The sequence below is a fragment of the Schistocerca americana genome, chromosome 4 (genome assembly GCF_021461395.2).
Source record: "Schistocerca americana isolate TAMUIC-IGC-003095 chromosome 4, iqSchAmer2.1, whole genome shotgun sequence".
NCBI lineage: Eukaryota > Metazoa > Arthropoda > Insecta > Orthoptera > Acrididae > Schistocerca > Schistocerca americana.
Genome location: NC_060122.1, coordinates 819327684 through 819349428, shown reverse-complemented (window position 1 = coordinate 819349428; position 21745 = coordinate 819327684). Strand labels below are relative to the sequence as shown.

The 21745-nt window shown below is 39.3% G+C and overlaps 1 long non-coding RNA gene across 1 annotated transcript; it reads left to right on the top strand.

Moving 5' to 3' along the window:
- Positions 1-4434: 4434 nt before the first annotated feature.
- Positions 4435-21182, top strand: LOC124612289. The gene is made up of 3 exons (XR_006979523.1): positions 4435-4566; positions 8383-8499; positions 20724-21182. It is a non-coding gene; the product is annotated as an uncharacterized LOC124612289 (long non-coding RNA).
- The last annotated feature ends 563 nt before the right edge of the window (positions 21183-21745 follow it).

Genomic DNA, 21745 nt, shown 5'->3' with positions numbered 1-21745 from the left:
ACTCCTTCATAACACTTTCTCATATTACCTCTGTTATCATAACTTTGTCCACGGCATAACACTGATAGGAACTGAGTGTTTCATAGGTTGGATCAAATTACATGTGCAGTAGCAATAACTATTTTCTGATTACACTCTACAAATTCCAAAGCTGATCATTTATTTCTTGTTTATCAATTTCCATATTGAAGTAAATACAATGCAGGATGAATGTTGAGTCAGGCATTGCATCAACAACAACTGGGTAATACTTCTCATTTTCTCTCTGTGCCATGATGGCACTCCTGACATGACGAGTACAACTGGAAATGAATTCGTTGTTATCAGTAGACGGATAGAGCACTTGTAGCACTTTCCAGGTTCTTATCCGTCTCTGACCTAGCATATGGGTTTTGCGAGAACTGGATCATAGTGACTAAAGATCTGAAGAAATTTCAATTGCTTGGATCTAAAATGAACTTGCTGACTGACCAAGAAATAATGTCGCATCATGTAACATGAAGATTGCCATTTACATTAGCTATTCAATGGACGAACAAAAGAATAGCATTACCTCTTTACTTATGAGCATAAGTGTAGCCAAAGTACCTCTTTCATGTCATTTCATTTCTTCACGTTCACAATTCTTCTTGGACAACGGCACACACACACACACACACATGCACGCACACAAGCACTATAAGACTAAAAAATGATGCACTATGAAGTAATTATCCAAATGAGATGGAAATTGGTAGATATGACATACATGTACAAACAGATGATTAAAATCTCAGAAAAATTTGATGATTTATTCAAGACAAAGAGCTTCATAAATTGAACAGTTCAATAAATCCCTGGTCTACCTCTGGCCCTTATGCAAGCAGTTATTCAGTTTGGCATTAATTGACAGAGTTGTTGGATGTCCTCTGAGGGGTATAATGCCAAATTCTGTCCAGTTGGGACATTACATTGACAAAATTCCGAGATGGCTAAGAGTTGTGCCCATAATGCTCCAGATGTTCGTAATTGATGAGAGATCTGGTGACCTTGCTGGCCAAAGTTAGGGTTTGGAAAGCACGAAGGCAGGCAGTAGAGACTCTCACCATGAGCAGGCAGACATTATCTTTCTGAAATATAAACCCAGGATGGCTTGCCATGAAGGGCAACAAGAATATTGTCAAAGTACTGTTGAGCTGTAAGGGTGCTGCAGATAATGACCAAAGGGCTCCTGCTATGAAATGAAATGGCACCCCAGACCATCACTCTTGGCTGTCATGCTGTATGGTGGAGCCAGATAGGTTGGTATCCCACCAGTGTCTGGGGGAGGGTCTCCAGAAATGTCTTTGCTGTGGAGTCTCACAGACTGGAGTGGAACTGGCTTCTACATCTACATCTACATCTACATCCATACTCTGCAAGCCACCTGATGGTGTGTGGTGGAGGGTACCTTGAGTACCTCTATCGGTTCTCCCTTCTATTCCACTCTCGTATTATTCGTGGAAAGAAGGGTTGTTGGTATGCCTCTGTGTGGGCTCTTATCTCTCTGATTTTATCCTCATGGTCTCTTCGCGAGATATACGTAGGAAGGAGCAATATACTGCTTGACTCCTCGGAGAAGGTATGTTCTCAAAACTTAAACAAAAGCCCGTACCGAGCTACTGAGCATCTCTCCTGTAGAGTCTTCCACTGGAGTTTATCTATCATCTCCATAACACTTCCGCGATTACTAAATGATCCTGTAACGAAGCGCGCTGCTCTCCATTGGATCTTCTCTATCCCTTCTATCAACCCTATCTGGCACGGATCCCACACTGGTGAGCAGTATTCAAGCAGTGGGCGAACAAGTGTACTGTAACCTACTTCCTTTGTTTTCGGATTGCATTTCTTTAGGATTCTTCCAATGAATCTCAGTCTGGCATCTGCTTTACTGACGATCAACTTTATATGATCATTCCATTTTAAATCACTCCTAATGCCTACTCCCAGATAATTTATGGAATTAACTGCTTCCAGTTGCTGACCTGCTATATTGTAGCTAAATGATAAGGGATCTTTCTTTCTATGTATTCGCAGCACATTACACTTGTCTACATTGAGATTCAATTGCCATTCCCTGCACCATGCGTCAATTTGCTGCAGATCTTCCTGCATTTCAGTACAATTTTCTATTGTTACAACCTCTCGATATACCACAGCATCATCCGCAAAAAGCTTGAGTGAAATTCTGATGTTATCCACAAGATCATTTATGTATATTGTGAATAGCAACGGTCCTATGACACTCCACTGCGGCACACCTGACATTGAGAATGACATGCTACATTCTGTTATTTAGGAACTCTTCAATCCAATCACACAATTGGTCTGATAGTCCATATGCTCTTACTTTGTTCATTAAACAACTGTGGGGAACTGTATCGAACGCCTTGCAGAAGTCAAGAAACACGGCATCTACCTGGGAACCCGTGTCTATGGCCCTCTGAGTATCGTGGATGAATAGCGCGAGCTGGGTTTCACGCGATCAGCTTTTTCGAAATCCATGCTGATTCCTACAATGAGCCCGGCTTTGAATTGAGCCCTGATGACCAACATAGATGTGAATCCTCTGACGGCAGTGGGATACCAAATTATCTGTCACCTGCCACATGGACCAACCACTAGGAGTGATGGGTCTGGGGTGCCATTTCATTTCATAACAGGACACCTTTGGTTGTCATGCATGGTAACCTTACAGCATAGTGGTACGTTGATGATTTTCTACACCCTGCTTTGTTGCTCTTCATGGCAACCCATCCTGGACTTACACTTCAGCTATGTAGTGCCCACCTGCACACAGCAAGAGACTCTAATGCTTGTCTTCATGCTTGCTAAATCCCACCTTGGCCATCAGGGTCATCCGATCTCTCTCCAGTTGAGAACATTTGGAGCATTATGGGCAGGGCGCTCCAACCAGCTCAGGATTTCGATGACCTAATGTGTCGGTTGGACAAAATTTGGCATGATATCTCTCAGTAGTACATCCAACAACTATATCAATCAATGTGAAGCCAAATAACTGCTTGATAAGGGCCAGAGGTGGACCAAGACTTTTATTGGCTTGCTCAAATAATCTCTGTATATTTAAATTACATCTACCAATTTTCACACCGTTTGGATAATTACTTTGCAGTGCGTCATTTATTTTCTTAGTGTGTATTTTATTTTGTTTATACCGTTGAATGCAAAATATTTTCTGTATATTTCCTGTAAAACCACTTTTTGGCAGAATCAGAAGTACCTTATCTTTGAATGCTGGTGGCAGTCCTACCAAATTATAATGATATTTCACTGCTTTGTTGGGGAAATGTTTTGGTAGGATTTACAACAATGTTTAAAGAAAGCACAGTTTTGCTTCCATGAGAAGGCAGTTTTAGTGTGTTTTTTTTCTAAAGAAAATCTTGTGCATTCAAGTTTAGACCCAAAATAGAATTAATTGTATGCAACTGGCCTGCAAGAACAGAGGTGGAATTACATTGGTTGTCTTGGTGTTGGAGTAATGGTCTTTAATTTATTATGTGAAGCAAAAGTTATTTAATAATAACAGTCTAATAATTGCAACTGAGCACCTCGTGGTATACAAACTCTTGAGAGACTTGGGCCACCCATGAGGCTTGGGCCCCAGGGATTTTACCTCCCCCTTCCTCCCACTTTTTCATTGGGCCTGGCAGTATTGTATCACAGTATCTCTATTCAATGTCCACACTCATCTATCAAAGCTGTATTAAAATGTTCTGTGAAGGCATTCATCTGGAAGTAGTAGGTGGTCGTCATTCTGTGGATGATATTTTAATTAAAGTGATACTGTCAATGAAAAAGCCTTCTGGGTTTGGTAAATGTAAGCCTCGAGAGGTAAAACTAGTGACGTAAAACTTCTGTGTGTGTTTGCTGGTCCTCAGAACGTTTCTTGTTGATATCACCAAGTTCATACTGTGTGTGTTATCTCCACATATGGCAGTTTCCTGGAAGAATACAGAGAGAAAGTACTGGACAAAGTTTATCTGTTTGGTTGGCCATACACCACATACCAGTGCATCTAGGAACTGTACCTCTGCAGTTAACAATGGCGTGGATTCTCCATGCTATAACATGTGCTCAACATCATGTGCAACATGGCACATCTGCTTCTTTCCACTGTACCAACCTTGGGAATCAGAGCCTTATTTATAACAATGATTTAATCAATTTAAATTTGCATATGCCCTAAACAACAGAAAGCTATCATTTACATTAACCTGATTTCTCTTGTACACGTAGATTTAATTATTTCAGCACAAGATAAAATCATTTGTTACGTAAGGTGTGTGAGAATAGTAATGGGACTGACAGCACTGCAAGTGATCTGGCAACGCTGTGTTGTTCTGCTTGTGTAGACCGGTGTGTTCATCCCTTGCAGATGCTCAGTCCAGGTTTCAGCTGTGTACAGCCAACACATGATTTTGAGAGCACCATCAGTGAAGTTGTGTTTTTGTTGTGTGTTACAAAAATGAAACAGCAGAATTCAGGGCAACATTATGCTATCAAGTTTTGTGTTGACTTTGGGGATCTGTGAGTATGACCGTTGAAAAGTTGAAACAGGCCTATGGGTACAGTCCTTATCAAGAGCACAAGTTTTTTGCTGGCACAAATCATTCTTGGAAGGCTGAGTACATATTCTGAAGATGAATCGCACCCAGGGAGACTTTCAACTTCAAAAACCAATGAAAACATCAGATGTGTGGAAGCTCTTGTGAGACTGTTCCTTCAGGACAAGCAGTCAACCAAGTGTTTTACAAAGATGTTCTTGAAAGGATCAGGAAAAGGGTGAACAGAGTGAGACCGGAAACTGCAGACAAGTGGATGCGACGTCATGACTACGTCCCATGTCACACAATCATTTCCATCATGGAACTTTTATCTCAAAAAGTATTCCTGCTGTCCAAAGACCCCCTACTCACCTGATCTGAGTCCTTTTGACTCATTTCTTTTCCCAAAACTGAAAAAGTCTTAAAAGGATGTCATTTTGGGACTTTTAAGAACATTCAAAAGAGTGTGACTGATGTGTTAAATGCCTATCACTTGAAGCCTTTCAGCACTGCTACCAAGACCGGAAATGACTCTGCCAGTGTTTAGCTGCTAAAGGGAACTACTTTTCAGGGGACAATATTGTTGTGTGAAAAAAAAAATGAAAGCTTTGATAGATAAAAAACCAGTCTCATTACTTTTTTCACACATTTCATGTGTCCTAATGAACAAGGAAAGAAAATTTAAGGCTACAAAACTATTATCACTTCACTCCTCTCTTCAATTGTTGGTCCTAGCTGATGGGATGTCTTTGTCTGTCTATCTTTTTCATCACATCAGATGTAATTAGAATTGTTTCATTCCATTCTTTTGGCTCTCCACACACTTGTGACTTTTTTGTCTCACGATGCAATTATTTTGCCTTTTTTATTTCACTCTTTCTTTTCTTTTTGATATTTCCACAGTATTTTCTGTGTTAATTTTTTGTTCCTCGGATTTTTCTGGCTACAATGATTCATATGTGATTCTGCTATTCTTTCTTTCAGATCTTGTTTTTTTTTTTTTTTTTCATTTAACTGTTGGACATATTCTTTGCTGTATTTCTATGGATGGTAATCAACTACTGTTGTTTTTTTCCTTTGGCAATGTCATTGTGCCCATGTTTCTTCTGGTTATTCTACAGGTTCATGAGAAGACTTTTGGCCCATATGAGACTGTCTCACTGGAATTAGAGTGAATGTAGCATTTTTGATAAGCACTTGATGAACCAGTATGGGAAAGTTTATTATGTGTATGTGAAATCCTCAATCCCGGCCGCCCCATTGTAGCTGGTTACCAAGCCCCCATATAACGTATCTCTGCCTACGTAGATTAACACCTTCAACCCATTACATGCAGTCTCCCATCCTTCATCAAAGACACCAACCACTTTCTCGAACGCCTGGAATCCTTACCCAATCTGTTACCCCAGAAACCATCCTTGTAACCATTGATGCCACTTCCTTATACACAAATATTTCACACGTCCAGGGCCTCGCTGCAATGGAGCACTTCCTTTCACGCCGATCACCTGCCACCCTACCTAAAACCTCTTTCCTCATTACCTTAGCCAGCTTCATCCTGACTCACCATTTCTTCACTTTCGAAGGCCAGACATACCAACAATTAAAGGGAACAGCCATGGGTACCAGGATGGCCCCCTCATACGCCAACCTATTTATGGGTCGCTTAGAGGAAGCCTTCTTGGTTACCCAGGCCTGCCAACCCAAAGTTTGGTACAGATTTATTGATGACATCTTCATGATCTTCATGATCCTCTCTTCTCGTTATCCGCCAGGCCTCAACCTCCGCTAATTTCAAGTTGCCGCCACTCATACCTCACCTGTCTTTCAACAACATCTTTGCCTCTTTATTTCCGCCTCGACTGACATCTCTGCCCAAACCCTTTGCCTTTACAAGTGTCTGCTTGTGTCTGTGTATGTGCGGATGGATATGTGTGTGTGTGTGAGTGTATACCTGTCCTTTTTTCCCCCTAAGGTAAGTCTTTCCGCTCCCAGGATTGGAGTGACTCCTTACCCTCTCCCTTAAAACCCACATCCTTTCGTCTTTCCCTCTCCTTCCCTCTTTCCTGATGAAGCAACCGTTTGTTGTGAAAGCTTGAATTTTGTTTGTATGTTTGTGTTTGTTTGTGTGTCTATCGACCTGCCAGCGCTTTTGTTTGGTAAGTCTCTCTCTCTCTCTCTCTCTCTCTCTCTCTCTCTCTCTCTCTCTCTCTCTCTCTCTCTAAAAACAAAGCTTTTTAATATGTCTGCTTGTGTCTGTATATGTGTGGATGGATATGTGTGTGTGTGTGCGAGTGTATACCCGTCCTTTTTTCCCCATAAGGTAAGTCTTTCCGCTCCCGGGATTGGAATGACTCCTTACCCTCTCCTTTAAAACCCATATGCTTTCGTCTTTCTCTCTCCTTCCCTCTTTCCTGACGAAGCAACCATTGGTTGCGAAAGCTAGAATTTTGTGTGTATATTTGTGTTTGTTTGTGTGTCTATCGACGTGCCAGCGCTTTCGTTTGGTAAGTCACATCATCTTTGTTTTTTATATATATATATATATATATATATATATATATATATATATATATATATATTAAAAAAAACAAAGATGAGGTGACTTACCGAACGAAAGCACTGGCAGGTCAATAGACACACAAACAAACACAAACATACACACAAAATTCAAGCTTTCGCAACAAACTGTTGCCTCATCAGGAAAGAGGGAAGGAGAGGGGAAGACGAAAGGAAGTGGGTTTTAAGGGAGAGGGTAAGGAGTCATTCCAATCCCGGGAGCGGAAAGACTTACCTTTGGGGGAAAAAGGGACAGGTATACACTCGCACACACGCACATATCCATACACACATAAGCCACAAGCAGACATATTTAAAGACAAAGAGTTTGGGCAGAGATGTCAGTCGAGGCAGAAGTGTAGAGGCAAAGAAGTTGTTGAAAGTCAGGTGAGGTATGAGTGGCGGCAACTTGAAATTAGCGGAGATTGAGGCCTTTCCCATTTCCCACGTGGAATGTTTCCTTCTATTATATATATATATTAAATAAGGAACTTCAAGTATTCTGTGAACCCTGTTGATAAAATGCACAGATTTTATAACTGACTTATAGCAGAGAGATATTTTTGACAATATTGTCTGTACTCTCTCTGTGGTCTTAATTTTTGACCTGCCCAATGAATCAGATTTATTGTTGGCTTACACAAGCGTTAATAAGCTCATTCAGGGCTCGGATAGTGCATATATGACACTTTCCACTTATCATTCATTAAATTTTCTTGGAATTTTTCATTCTTGAAATGTACTTTTCCTTTTTTTTTTTTTTTTCTTATAGTTTGAATTTTTCCTCCTCTGAAAATACTGAGCTTCATTCAGCAGTAAGGTGTTCCTCATCCCTTCTGCACAGGATTTTCTAGACTATTTATTTAGTCTCTGAATACATTGTGTAGAAAGACAATTTCCTCACAGTCAGGGGGAGTAGGGCCAAAATACAAATCCAACCTCCCAAATTTAGGCTTTCCATGGTTTCTCTAAATGACATGAGGCAACTATTGAAATTGTTCCTTTGGAAAGGACGTGCCATTGCCCTTCCTCATCACTGTACAATTTGAGCCAGTGTCCCTTGTATAATGATCTCATTCCCAGTGGGATATTGACCCATAATCTTATTTTCTTTCTTCAGTTGTCCTCAGTTTCTAAGAAGTTGGTGTAGACTGTTGCCATGTAATAAAATTTATTGTTACTGCTCTTTTAAACTGATTTAACGTTGGGCTCATCTTCATCATATTCTGCTGCATTCCAGGTACACCATCTCATATATATGGAACATATAGACAACTTCACACTGGCACTCCCAAACCTCTGGAATGGGGAACAGCAATCTTATCTGAAAGAGGTTCTCCCAGACTTCCAGATAATGGTAAGTTCTGAACATTACTCTTTCAAATTGTTCAGTGTAGTGTAAAATGTAGACTTTTTTTTCAGACATATCATACCCAGTGATGGAAACCATTAATTTCTAGTTGAAATGCAAAATACGTTTGGTACACATGTAAGTCCAAAGATGATAGTAGAATTAGCAAATAACATCAAACTCTGCTTGAAAAAGCAGTCAACATAAACTGGGTGAAAATAAGAAACAATGAATAAGAACAGTTGCAGAAAGTAACTAAGTGAATAAAAACATGAAAAGATAAAATTCAGGGCAGTATAAATGTAAATTAAAAATTACAGAGAGCTTGACAGTGAAAAGAAAGGCAAAAAGGTGGTAAGAAATGAAGACAAAGAAAAATAGGACAGCGATAAACTGTCAGAAAACAAAAAGCAAAGGAAAGGAATGAAAAAGGAAATAGTAGGTGGGGAGGGGGGGAGACAGTGGGGGAGGGAGGGAGAAAGAGGTAGGAGGGAGAGTGAGACAATGGAAGAAAGGGGGGAAAATCAAGAAAAACAAAAAGATATCAGAATGTCCTATTAATCACTGCATCAGTTTGATGACTGCATTTATATCTAAAAGTATGTATTTGGTGAACTTTGGGTGAAAATAATTTCTTCGACAACTTTGATCTTACCATGCCTCAGTACAACACCACCAAAACATTTCTGCTCATTTCCAACTTTATAGGTCAAGCTGTGAATCAAGGACCTCCATCATTGTCTGTCTCCGTACCACTCCTGTCCATTTTCAAGTGCATGTGACTTTCCTCCCCTCTTCCCTGTGAACTCCTTCACTGTATCTGCCCATCTCTCTCTGATTCTTCCTTGGTGGTGTCATTCCAATTAACGTTTCAGAAAATATTTTTAGCACTCTGACTCTATATCTGCACCATGTTACTTTTGAACAACATTATAAAAAGGACAGATTGCTACTCATTGTAAAGACAACATGTTGAGCTGTAATGAGGCACAATGAAAAGATGTTACAAACTGAGCTATGAGTGCTCTCTACAGCCACTGTGGCCAGAATGCAAATGTGTTGTGTCGAGTGGAAGCAGCAGTCTGGAGTGCGGTGGGAAGGAGGGGAGGGATATCAGGGACCATAGGTGCTTATCTTGTCCAGAAGTTTTGAGATACCATATTTGCCTTTTTTCTGACCTCATTTCCAATTCTACTTCACCTTCAATACCTCTTAAAAATGTTATCTCTTTTGCCTGCATTCTGCATGACCCAAACATCACAGGAGTTTCCTGTGAGTAAATGTGGCAAACTATTGAAATGTGCTAACAGTTCCGTACTGGACATATGACCTCATAACTATACTTGCATTGAAACTACTTCCTCATTTTGCCGGCCGGTGTGGCCGAGCGGTTCCAGGCGCTTCAGTCTGGAACCGCGTGACCGCTACGGTCGCAGATTCGAATCCTGCCTTGGGCATGGATGTGTGTGATGTCCTTAGGTTAGTTAGGTTTAAGTAGTTCTAAGTTCTAGGGGACTGATGATCTCAAATGTTAAGTCCCATAGTGCTCAGAGCCATTTGAACCATCCCCATTTTCTAATATACTTCTCATTTCTTGCTCTGAGAAATTTCTTATCTATACCATTGTATTGTTGAGATCCTACACTTTTCCGCCATTCATACTCAAGGTGGCTCTATCACTACAGTATGCACAACTACATCTGTACTGTGCCAGCTGCCAAACAGTGTGTGACTCAGGGTACACAATATACCAGTGTTATTTTCTCTCCTTACAGTTCTGTATGTGGGTGGTATATGGGATGAAAGCCCCTAAATATGAAAATGAATTTCTGTAATTGACAATTTGGTCATTGCATGAGACATATGTTGGAGAAAAAAATAGTTTGTATCTTGTCTCATTTTGGGAATGTGAACTCTCCTGTATGTAGTGCTCTCCATGATGGATAATCTCTTTCTTGTAATGTCTCTCACTGAAACTGCTTGAACATTTCTGTGACATTTTCACACAGACTAAACAGCACCATGACAAGTTATAGAACTCTTCTCTAAATCTTTTTGATTAATAGTGGTGTTTATTAAGGGTTCCAGGAAGATGAACATTATTCAGGAATTGGTTTAACAAGAATTGTGTAAACATCATCATTTGTGCATAATTCCACTTTCATGGGCTTCTTCCAATAAATCTGAGTCTGACATCTGCCTTCCTCACAGTTGTAATTACATAGTCATTCAACCTTAAATTACTGCAGGCAGGAGTCTAGATACTTAAGGACTGTGTCTGATTCCTGTGACTAGGGTGGCCAATTGTATAATCAAATAACATTGTATCCTTCTATCAACTTAGATATGTCTAAATTTCATTTCTACCACTACTGGTTTGTACCTCATTTCCTTATTTTCTCTGTACATGTGACCTTTTTATTTATATTTATACCAGCACAGTGAATTTTTGTCTCGTTTTTCTCCTTACATATTAGTAATTATTCATATCCACACCAATCCATAGATACCGTGGAACTCAGATTTAAAACTCTGCAATTACATACCAAACTTACTTTTGATTCATATTTGTATCTGTTTGATGTTGCTAATGACCCACTATCCTATATGATTTCTATCCAGTCTGTTATCTTTAACACTCTTGTTTATGATTTTCTTTTTCATGTATTTCTTTTGACTTCCAACAATTGTAAAAATGTAAAATACTTCATTTTCGTATCAGTGTTTTGTCCTGTTAGTTTTGTTTGGCTTGCCAACCGTTGCACTTCTTCCCTCTTTGTAAAATTTCTTCTTCTAGTTTTGGCTATTGGAACTACAGTGGGTATTACTTGAGTATTTGTGAAAGGGAATTATTTCAAGACACAGCACTGAGTTGTAAGGTCTTCTTCTGATTATGTCAGCCGCAGTTTTCAAGCATTTATGTATGGTACAGTTATTATTTTGTAACAATTTTATTTACTGTTTCTTCTACAATAATTTCTGCTCTTTTAGAAGTGTAGTGCTCTGAGCTCATTAGTGTAACATGGTTAGCATAAATTCTGGATTTTTTAAATCTTGTGATTTGTGTACTTCATGAACAGATGTACATATGTTATCTTATGTTAATCTTATTCAGCTACTTAAAAATATCCATGATTATCTCTACACAATTAAGGCAGATTGTTAGATCAAGACAGAGAGCAGAATGACAAACTTTGTTATGCGGAGGCACACTGGTAATTTGAAGATGGCAATGGTAAACAGCAGTGGCATTTCTGAACATAAAATCTGCAACTTTAGAAAAATCAACATTCATATATCTTAGACTTTGAAACAAACTTACTACTATGTACCATTGAAGAAGTGTACTTGCTTAGCAATTTTCAAAAAAAAACTGCTAATCTTCCAGAACATCTAGAAATAGGACCTTCTTGGAACAGAAAATAGATAGGAAGCTTCTTCACCAAGATAGTATACATTAAATTCCTCGAGTCATGTCCTGAAATGAGATTTACATTTTCACATACATTTTTCATTGTTTAATTATATAAGCCTTTATGGAGCAACTCCCAAGAACCACATATTCCAGTCCCGTCATTGGTATAAAACCCTGTGAAAACATACGAGAAAAGTACTCATGCATTGTCTGCTCATTCACAAATTATTTTGAGTATCCTACACTTGCACTGGCATAATTAATGACATACACATACATTTGTACAGATGGCAGTTATAAGAGTCGAGGGACATGAAAGGGAAGCAGTGGTTGGGAAGGGAGTGAGACAGGGTTGTAGTCTTTCCCCAATGCTATTCAATCTGTATACTGAGCAAGCAGTAAAGGAAACAAAAGAAAAGTTCGGAGTAGGTATTAAAATCCATGGAGAAGAAATAAAAACTTTGAGGTTCGCCGATGACATTGTAATTCTGTCAGAGACAGCAAAGGACTTGGAAGAGCAGTTGAGCGGAATGGACAGTGTCTTGAAAGGAGGGTATAAGATGGAACATCAACAAAAGAAAAACAAGGATAATGGAACGTAGTCGAATTAAATCAGGTGATGCTGAGGTAATTAGATTAGGAAATGAGACACTTAAAGTAGTAAAGGAGTTTTGCTATTTGGGGAGCAAAATAACTGATGATGGTCAAAGTAGAGAGGACATAAAATGTAGACTGGCAATGGCAAGGAAAGCGTTTCTAAAGGAAGAGAAATTTGTTAACATCGAGTATTGATTAAAGTGTCAGGAAGTGGTTTCTGAAAGTATTTGTATGGAGTGTAGCAATGTATGGAAGTGAAACATGGACAATAAATAGTTTAGACAAGAAGAGAATAGAAGCTTTCAAAATGTGGTGCTACAGGAGAATGCCGAAGATTAGATGGGTGGATCGCATAACTAATGGGGAGGTATTGAATAGATTTGGGGAGAAGAGGAGTTTCTGGCACAACTTGACTAGAAGAAGGGATCGGTTGGTAGGACATGTTCTGAGGCATCAAGGGATCACCAATTTGGTACTGGAGGGCAGCGTGGAGGATAAAAATCATAGAGGGAGACCAAGAGATGAATACACTAAGCAGATTCAGAAGGATGTAGGCTGCAGTAGGTACTGGGAGATGAAGAAACTTGCACAGGATAGAGTAGCATGGAGAGCTGCATCAAACCAGTCTCAGGACTGAAGACCACAACAACAACACATACTTTACAAGAGCATCTCAAAAATTTTATGTTGCTGAACATGGTCTGGGACATAATAATGGGTTTGAATGCTTGGTTTACCTCCAAAGTTATTTAGTTCCTACCATTCAACACCACTGATTCTGTACTTTGAAGATGAGATATGACCACTTACATGAGCCACCATCCACTTGGTCTTGAATTACTCTTTGCCATAAATGTTAATTTCTTATTTTCCAATTACGGTTCCTCTGTGTTTCTACCATTATTTGTTATCTTTTTCTTTTAAGTTAGTCTCTTACGTACTTTACTTGTTTCCAATTATATTTCATCTGCTTTCTGTCTTACAGTTTGTTTTGGTTTCCATCGGTATCAGTGATTTCTGTCACAGTTCTAGCTCTCATCTTCATCATTTCTATTTTATGTCTCTGTGACAGTGGTCAGTTGGGAAAGACATTGGTTAAATATTTGAATTAGGTAGCACTACAGAGACATCAGTTACTGGCAATTTATTAGCAGTTTGTTCCCATAATCTTACAAAGCAAGAGTATTTACTGGTGGACCAAGTCCCAGGATCAGCAATCACAGATATGGCCATAGTAGACGACAGCAATATAGACAGTGCAAAGTATGATGTCTTCTCGTGCCATGCTATTCGTTTCCTCCTTGACTTTGCAGCTGAGTTATCTGGACTGATAGTCTGTGAACCTCAAACATTATGACCTTTCATCTCCACTGATCACTTACTTGTGGACCCAAGATCTCACAAATGACTGTTCATGATCAGTGTCCTCTATTTACAATCTGCCAATTATTAGTCATTTTCCAGTGACAGCTTGGGAGCAAAGCTAGTATTGGTGAATACAAATATCTCCTGGGATTAGCTATGAATCATAATGGATTTGTTCATCTCTTGTGAATCCTTTGGTAGCTCAGTCGCTGGAGCAATGGACTATAGTGCTTAGTTGTTCATTTTCTATAGGATTATGGCTTTGTAAAGGAAGACACTTGGTTACTTACTGTGACTGGCTGGCATAGCATTCCTTTCTGGCCTATCTGGGTGGATGAACAGTAGACACTCTTTGTCCTAGGCATCTTCTCCATACTGAATGAAATCCTGTTTCATGACAATCATAAAATGCTCATCTTTTACAGTTGTGAAACTTCACCATTCAAAAAGTTAAATTCTGCATGTTAAAACAGATAAATGAGAAGACAATGAGGCTAAACATCATGCGAAATTGAGACCAAGAAGTAAATAATAAGTTCTGTAACAGAATGCATTCACAAGTCAGAACCAGAAACTGTTGGAAATCAAGAGTAATTCTGAAAAAGTTTATGTATAAAGACAAAAATAATATGATGTATGATGAATATGAGAAAGAGGAAAAAGAGTGTGATATATGAGGGATGTGGGAAAGGAAAACAACAGAGGTTGGAGGAAAAGGAAGAAAAAGAAGAAACACTAATAAAAAAATGAAGAGAACTGAGCAAGCAACAGAGAATGAAAATGAAGATGGAAACAAGAAACAAAAATGAAGAAAGACAACCACTCATTGCTGGCTGATTGATGGGTGTTGTATATCCACATGTAAAAGTAGAGAGACTTTACTTGCTTTTAAGTGATCAATGGTTGCATTTGGGTGGTTGAGTCAGTGTGTAAGGAAGATGGTGTTCTTAATATAAAGGAAGAGAAGTATCTCAAAAGTATTGCCGAGTGTGCCTCTGTAGCACACATAACTCAACTATAAGTGAGTGGTTGCATTTCTCATTTCACTTTATTGTTTCCTTGCTGGAATTTCCATTAATGAAAACAAAGGTGAAGTGGATAAATGTACTAGATGAGCAAGTAATTATGGAAGTAAAGGATTACAAAATTGAAAAAAAAAATGTTATTCTTTAGCTTTTGTAGACCCATTGCAATCAAAGACCATTTACTTCAAAACTTCTCATTCTATTTCTATTTAATTCCTTGTTTTGCTTGCTTTGGGTATACACTAGACTCTCGCTAATCCGGCCCTCAGTAGTCCAGCCTCTCAGAAATCCGGCACACAACCTAAAACGTGCACAATGAATTATCGTGCACAAAAATGCTTAGTTAAACAATGCTTTATACACTGTATTTGGAACTGTAGCTTTCTTTACAGTTGGGAACCATGTCTTCTAAAAGAAAACACGTTACGCTGGACCTCAAGCAGAAACCCGAAATTTTAGATAAGTTAAATTGAGGTTCTTCACAAAAATCCATTGATGCTGAGTTCAGATTTGGGCGAGCAACTACTTATGACATCAAAAAGAAAGAAGATGTTATTCGACAGTACTCAACACAAATGGATAGTGAGCTGGGAAAACAGAAGGTTACATGAAAGAGTGAGAATGAAGAACTGGGCATAGCTGTTTATATATGGTTCATACAACAACGCAGTATAGGAATTCCAGTCAGTGGCCCAATTGTAAAGGAAAAAGCAGCTACATTTAACAAACAACTTGGCGGTAGTAACTTGTTTGCAGTGAGCGAAGGTTGGCTGTCAAACTGGAAAAAACGACATGGCATTCGGCAGCTGACAGTCACCAGGGAAAGTCACTCAGCTAACAATAATGTTGCTGATGAGTTTGTAAGCAAGATACGGAAGATAATAGGGGAAGAAGATTTAACTTCTGATGCCTTGTATAATGCCGATGAAACAGGACTCTTTTACAAGATGCTTCCTTCAAAAGCATTAACTGCCAACAACAAGAAGGAAGCTCATGGTTACAAGCAACAGTAACAGCACATAACATTAGTGGTGTCTTGTAATGCAAATGGAAGTCATAAAGTACCACTTATGGTGATTGGAAAATCCCAACATCAACATTGTTTTCAACACACTGACATAAATACTCTATCAGTGCAGTATTGCACTCAGAAGAAAGTGTGGATGGACAGACAAATATTCTGTTGGTGGTTCCATGAAACATTTGTTAAAGAAGAAAAGGCTTCCACTGAAAGCTATCCTTATGACTGACAATGCTCCCAGTCATCCTTCAGATGATTCTCTAAAGTCCGATGGTATACAAGCATTCTTTCTCCCACCCAATGTGACAGGCCTAATTCAGCACATGGACCAGGGAATTTAGGAATCAATTAAATGTCATCATTGACATTCACTTCTCATCTCCTTGTGGAAAGAAAGTGAAAATGACTGTATCGAGACTATGCTGAAGGTGTGGAAAGCAATTAACATACATTATGTTGTTTTCCAAGCATCCGAAGCACGGGATGAAGAGGAGAGCGCTACCATAATGAAGAACTGGAGAAAATTGTAGCCATCCACTTATGCTGAGTTGGATCTAGTAGTGAGTGACAGCGATGATCCAGTTGATTCGGAATCATCAATTACTTTGTACACTGACATGTTTCACAACCTTCCAGGAGGAGAAGAAATTGATGATGAAGATGTTACTAAGAGGCTGAATGAGGAAAACTGTGATACGGACCAAACTTTAACAGATGAGGAAATAATAAAAAGTGTGCAAGAAAGTAATGATGAAAGTGATGAAGAAGAGGACACAGGAAGAAGGAGCATGAAGATTTCTCACACTGATGGTGCTGAAGGTGCCGAGGTCCTCCTGAAGTACATTATGCAACAAGCGGATACATGTAGTACCGATGTAATGCTTGTAAAGCTGTTGTGTGATAAAGCATGCCACTGTTGCGTATCATCATTGCGACAGTTAAAAATTAGGGACATGTTTCATAGCGAGTGATACAACTGTATAATTATGTACAGTATATTATGCACTCAAGGACTAAGTTATCTTTGAAAATTAATGTATTTTTGGATTTAACAAAGTATATCCTCTATGTTGGAACACGTGAGGCAATACTAACCTTACGACTTATCTTAGAAGAAAGATTAAGAAAAGGCAAACCTACGTTTCTAGCATTTGTAGACTTAGAGAAAGCTTTTGACAACGGTAACTGGAATACTCTCTTTCAAATTCTGAAGGTGGCAGGGGTAAAATACAGGGAGCGAAAGGCTATTTACAATTTGTACAGAAACCAGATGGCAGTTATAAGAGTCGAGGGGCATGAAAGGGAAGCAGTGGTTGGGAAGGGAGTGAGACAGGGTTGTAGCCTCTCACCGATGTTATTCAATCTGTATATTGAGCAAGCAGTAAAGGAAACAAAAGAAAAATTCGGAGTAGGTATTAAAATCCATGGAGAAGAAATAAAAATTTTGAGGTTCGCCGATGACATTGTAATTCTGTCAGAGACAGCAAAGGACTTGGAAGAGCAGTTGAACGGAATGGACAGTGTCTTGAAAGGAGGATATAAGATGAACATCAACAAAAGCAAAATGAGGATAATGGAATGTAGTCAAATTAAATCGGGTGATGCTGAGGGGATTAGATTAGGAAATGAGACACTTAAAGTAGTAAAGGAGTTTTGCTATTTAGGGAGTAAAATAACTGATGATGGTCGAAGTAGAGAGGATATAAAATGTAGACTGGCAATGGCAAGGAAATCGTTTCTGAAGAAGAGAAATTTGTTAACATCGAGTATAGATTTAAGCGTCAGGAAGTCATTTCTGAAAGTATTTGTATGGAGTGTAGCCATGTATGGAAGTGAAACATGGACGATAACCAGTTTGGACAAGAAGAGAATAGAAGCTTTCGAAATGTGGTGCTACAGAAGAATGCTGAAGATTAGACGGGTAGAGCACATAACTAATGAGGATGTATTGAATATGATTGGGGAGAAGAGAAGTTTGTGGCACAACTTGACTAGAAGAAGGGATCGGTTGGTAGGACATGTTTTGAGGCATCAAGGGATCACAAATTTAGCATTGGAGGGCAGCGTGGAGGGTAAAAATCGTAGAGGGAGACCAAGAGATGAATACACTAAGCAGATTCAGAAGGATGTAGGTTGCAGTAGGTACTGGGAGATGAAGAAGCTTGCACAGGATAGAGTAGCATGGAGAGCTGCATCAAACCAGTCTCAGGACTAAAGACCACAACAACAACAACAACATCCTCTATGTTTTAAAACTGTATCCTTCGGTTTAATAAAGTACAGTGCACTATATCCCCTACGTTTTCCAAATAAATAACAAACAAAGTAAATGAATAAAATAAATTTTAGACACTCAATAATCCAGCACTTCCACTAATTCGGCACCCATATGCGCCAGGAATGGCCGGATTAGTGAGAGTCTAGTGTACTTTTGTGGCTGCACTGTTACTTATTTGAGTCTACTGATTCAGTGTTCATGCTTGTGCTTCTTTGTTCATTCATAAATGCTTTCCTTATATCTGATTCTTTTGATTTTATTCCTTGATTTTAATGGTGGTGGTTAGTGTTTAACGTCCCGTCGACAACGAGGTCGTTAGAGACGGAGCGCAAGCTCGGGTTAGGGAAGGATTGGGAAGGAAATCGGCCGTGCCCTTTTTTTTTTTTTTTATCTACATCTATACTCCGCGAGCCACCTTACGGTGTGTGGCGGAGGGTACTTATTGTACCACTATCTGATCCCCCCTTCCCTGTTCCATTCACGAATTGTGCGTGGGAAGAACGACTGCTTGTAAGTCTCCGTATTTGCTCTAATTTCTCGGATCTTTTCGTTGTGATCATTACGCGAGATATATGTGGGCGGTAGTAATATGTTGCCCATCTCTTCCCGGAATGTGCTCTCTCGTAATTTCGATAATAAACCTCTCCGTATTGCGTAACGCCTTTCCTGAAGTGTCCGCCACTGGAGCTTGTTCAGCATCTCCGTAACGCTCTCGCGCTGACTAAATGTCCCCATGACGAATCGCGCTGCTTTTCACTGGATCATGTCTATCTCTTCTATTAATCCAACCTGGTAAGGGTCCCATACTGATGAGCAATACTCAAGAATCGGACGAACAAGCGTTTTGTAAGCTACTTCTTTCGTTGATGAGTCACATTTTCTTAGAATTCTTCCTATGAATCTCAACCTGGCGCCTGCTTTTCCCACTATTTGTTTTATGTGATCATTCCACTTCAGATCGCTCCGGATAGTAACTCCTAAGTATTTTACGGTCGTTACCGCTTCCAGTGATTTACCACCTATGGCATAATCGTACTGGAATGGATTTCTGCCCCTATGTATGCGCATTATATTACATTTATCTACGTTTAGGGAAAGCTGCCAGCTGTCGCACCATGCATTAATCCTCTGCAGGTCCTCCTGGAGTACGTACGAGTCTTCTGATGTTGCTACTTTCTTGTAGACAACCGTGTCATCTGCAAATAGCCTCACGGAGCTACCGATGTTGTCAACTAAGTCATTTATGTATATTGTAAACAATAAAGGTCCTATCACGCTTCCCTGCGGTACTCCCGAAATTACCTCTACATCTGCAGATTTTGAACCGTTAAGAATGACATGTTGTGTTCTTTCTTCTAGGAAATCCTGAATCCAATCACAAACCTGGTCCGATATTCCGTAAGCTCGTATTTTTTTCACTAAACGTAAGTGCGGAACCGTATCAAATGCCTTCCTGAAGTCCAGGAATACGGCATCAATCTGCTCGCCAGTGTCTACGGCACTGTGAATTTCTTGGGCAAATAGGGCGAGCTGAGTTTCACATGATCTCTGTTTGCGGAATCCATGTTGGTTATGATGAAGGAGATTTGTATTATCTAAGAACGTCATAATACGAGAACACAAAACATGTTCCATTATTCTACAACAGATTGACGTAAGCGAAATAGGCCTATAACCATCCCGGCATTTGCCTGAAACAATTTAGGGAAATCACGGAAAACCTAAATCAGGATGGCCGGAGACGGGATTGAACCGTCATCCTCCCGAATGCGAGTCCAGTGTTGATTTTAATGTTTTCTCATTTCCTCTTTTTTCCCTTTTCCTTCTGTCACTACTACTTACTTGTTGGCAATTGTTTTCAGTAATTCTGTTGCTGTAGGTGTTTGCATGGCATATGTTGGCACTCAGGACTGAAGTGCTCCTTACCCTCTACCTCTCTGCATCAGTCATCTCCCCATCCCTGTTGCATACCACATTTTCTCTCCTGTGTCTTGTGCCTTCCAAATGTGAAAAATACATTATTTATCCAAAAGTTATGTGCGTATTTTGTTAACTAAATAAGTGATACTTTGTACTGTAGCATTCCTCAACCCCCTCCCCTACGCACGCTGCCCCAAACATATTTGTTTATCCCTCTTGTTCTGATCTGTTCAGTAACTGGGCAAGACTGACTATGATAGACTAGATGCATTATGTAAAATGAAATTTGTGTAATTAAATCTTCTTGGAATATTAACTTTACCTTATAATTATGCTTCAACACATTTATCCAGCCAGTTATCAGCATGTTTCATAGCATATGAAATTGATAATTTTTTTCACATTAAGAGAGCTTTTGGCAGTGGTGGAGCTATTTAACATTTATTCTAGTCCCAAGCTTTGCAGTTTGTTTTCTTGTGGTAGTTCCTTAACCCAGGCTACCTTGTTATTTGCATGCATTGCTTAATGTGTGGCAGCATGTTGCTTGTATTTCTGAGGTAATCCAATATTATTTAGCAATTTTTCATTTTTCTTGGGTGTCCTATGCAGGAGAAGAAGTGTCAACCAAACTGTAGAAGGCAGTGCAGCAGAGAAAGCAGTGCTGTTCCATTTGAAAGCAGTATCAGCGACCTGCACTCACATTAATTCTACTTGGAGAACTACAGACTACTTTGTTATTTGAAAAATGGTGCTACATTTTTTTGCATCACATGGCAATTTGTAAGAGAATTGTGCTAAATTATTGAATTGCCTCAGAAATGTAATGCTCATTTTTGTATTTAATATATTTTAAATTAAATAAATGTTCTTTCATATTTCTGTTACAAAAGGCTGGCAATATTACATACACAATATTTTCACTACTTGGTCATATTATTTAAATGTATTAACGAAAACAGTACTAGTAAACTTATTTATTGCATGGATGTTTTGTAAGTACGATGGCAAATGTGGAGGCATAGTCGCTGTATAATTTTGTTTGACTTTAGAAGGAAAACATGATATTTAAAATAACAGCAATTATTTATTTGCTCCCCTGTTTTCACCACGAGTTCTAAATAGTACTCAAGGCAGCAATAATTCTCAGTGTAAGTACACTTGAGATGTTCATGCGTTTGCTATTAACTTCTTTAGTGGTACAGGCACATAAAAAGTATTAAGTTCATTTGTTCCTGTTGGCTAAGATGTCTCCTAGGAGTTCAGCCACGTAAATTGATGTTTATATTGTTGACAGTAGAGAAATAAAGATAAGTGTTATGTCTAGAGGTAGCTTGCAGATCACCTGTCTTGAGCAGCAGAAAGCAGGATGTAAAGCTTAGTACCCCCAATCTGGCTGAAGGGTCAGCATCAACCTTGGGTGCCCTCACTCTGTGAGATACTGTACATGGGTTTTGGATTAACCTGTGACATTGGTGTATCTTGTCAAGTCATTAGGAACTTCACAGCACCATGTCTCCTCCCTAATAGAAAAATGATGGTGATGGAAATTTCATCCACCACCAGGATTCAAACCAGCTATATGAGAGTTGAATACCAATGCATCAATAAGCATTAGCAGCTAAAGCTATGGA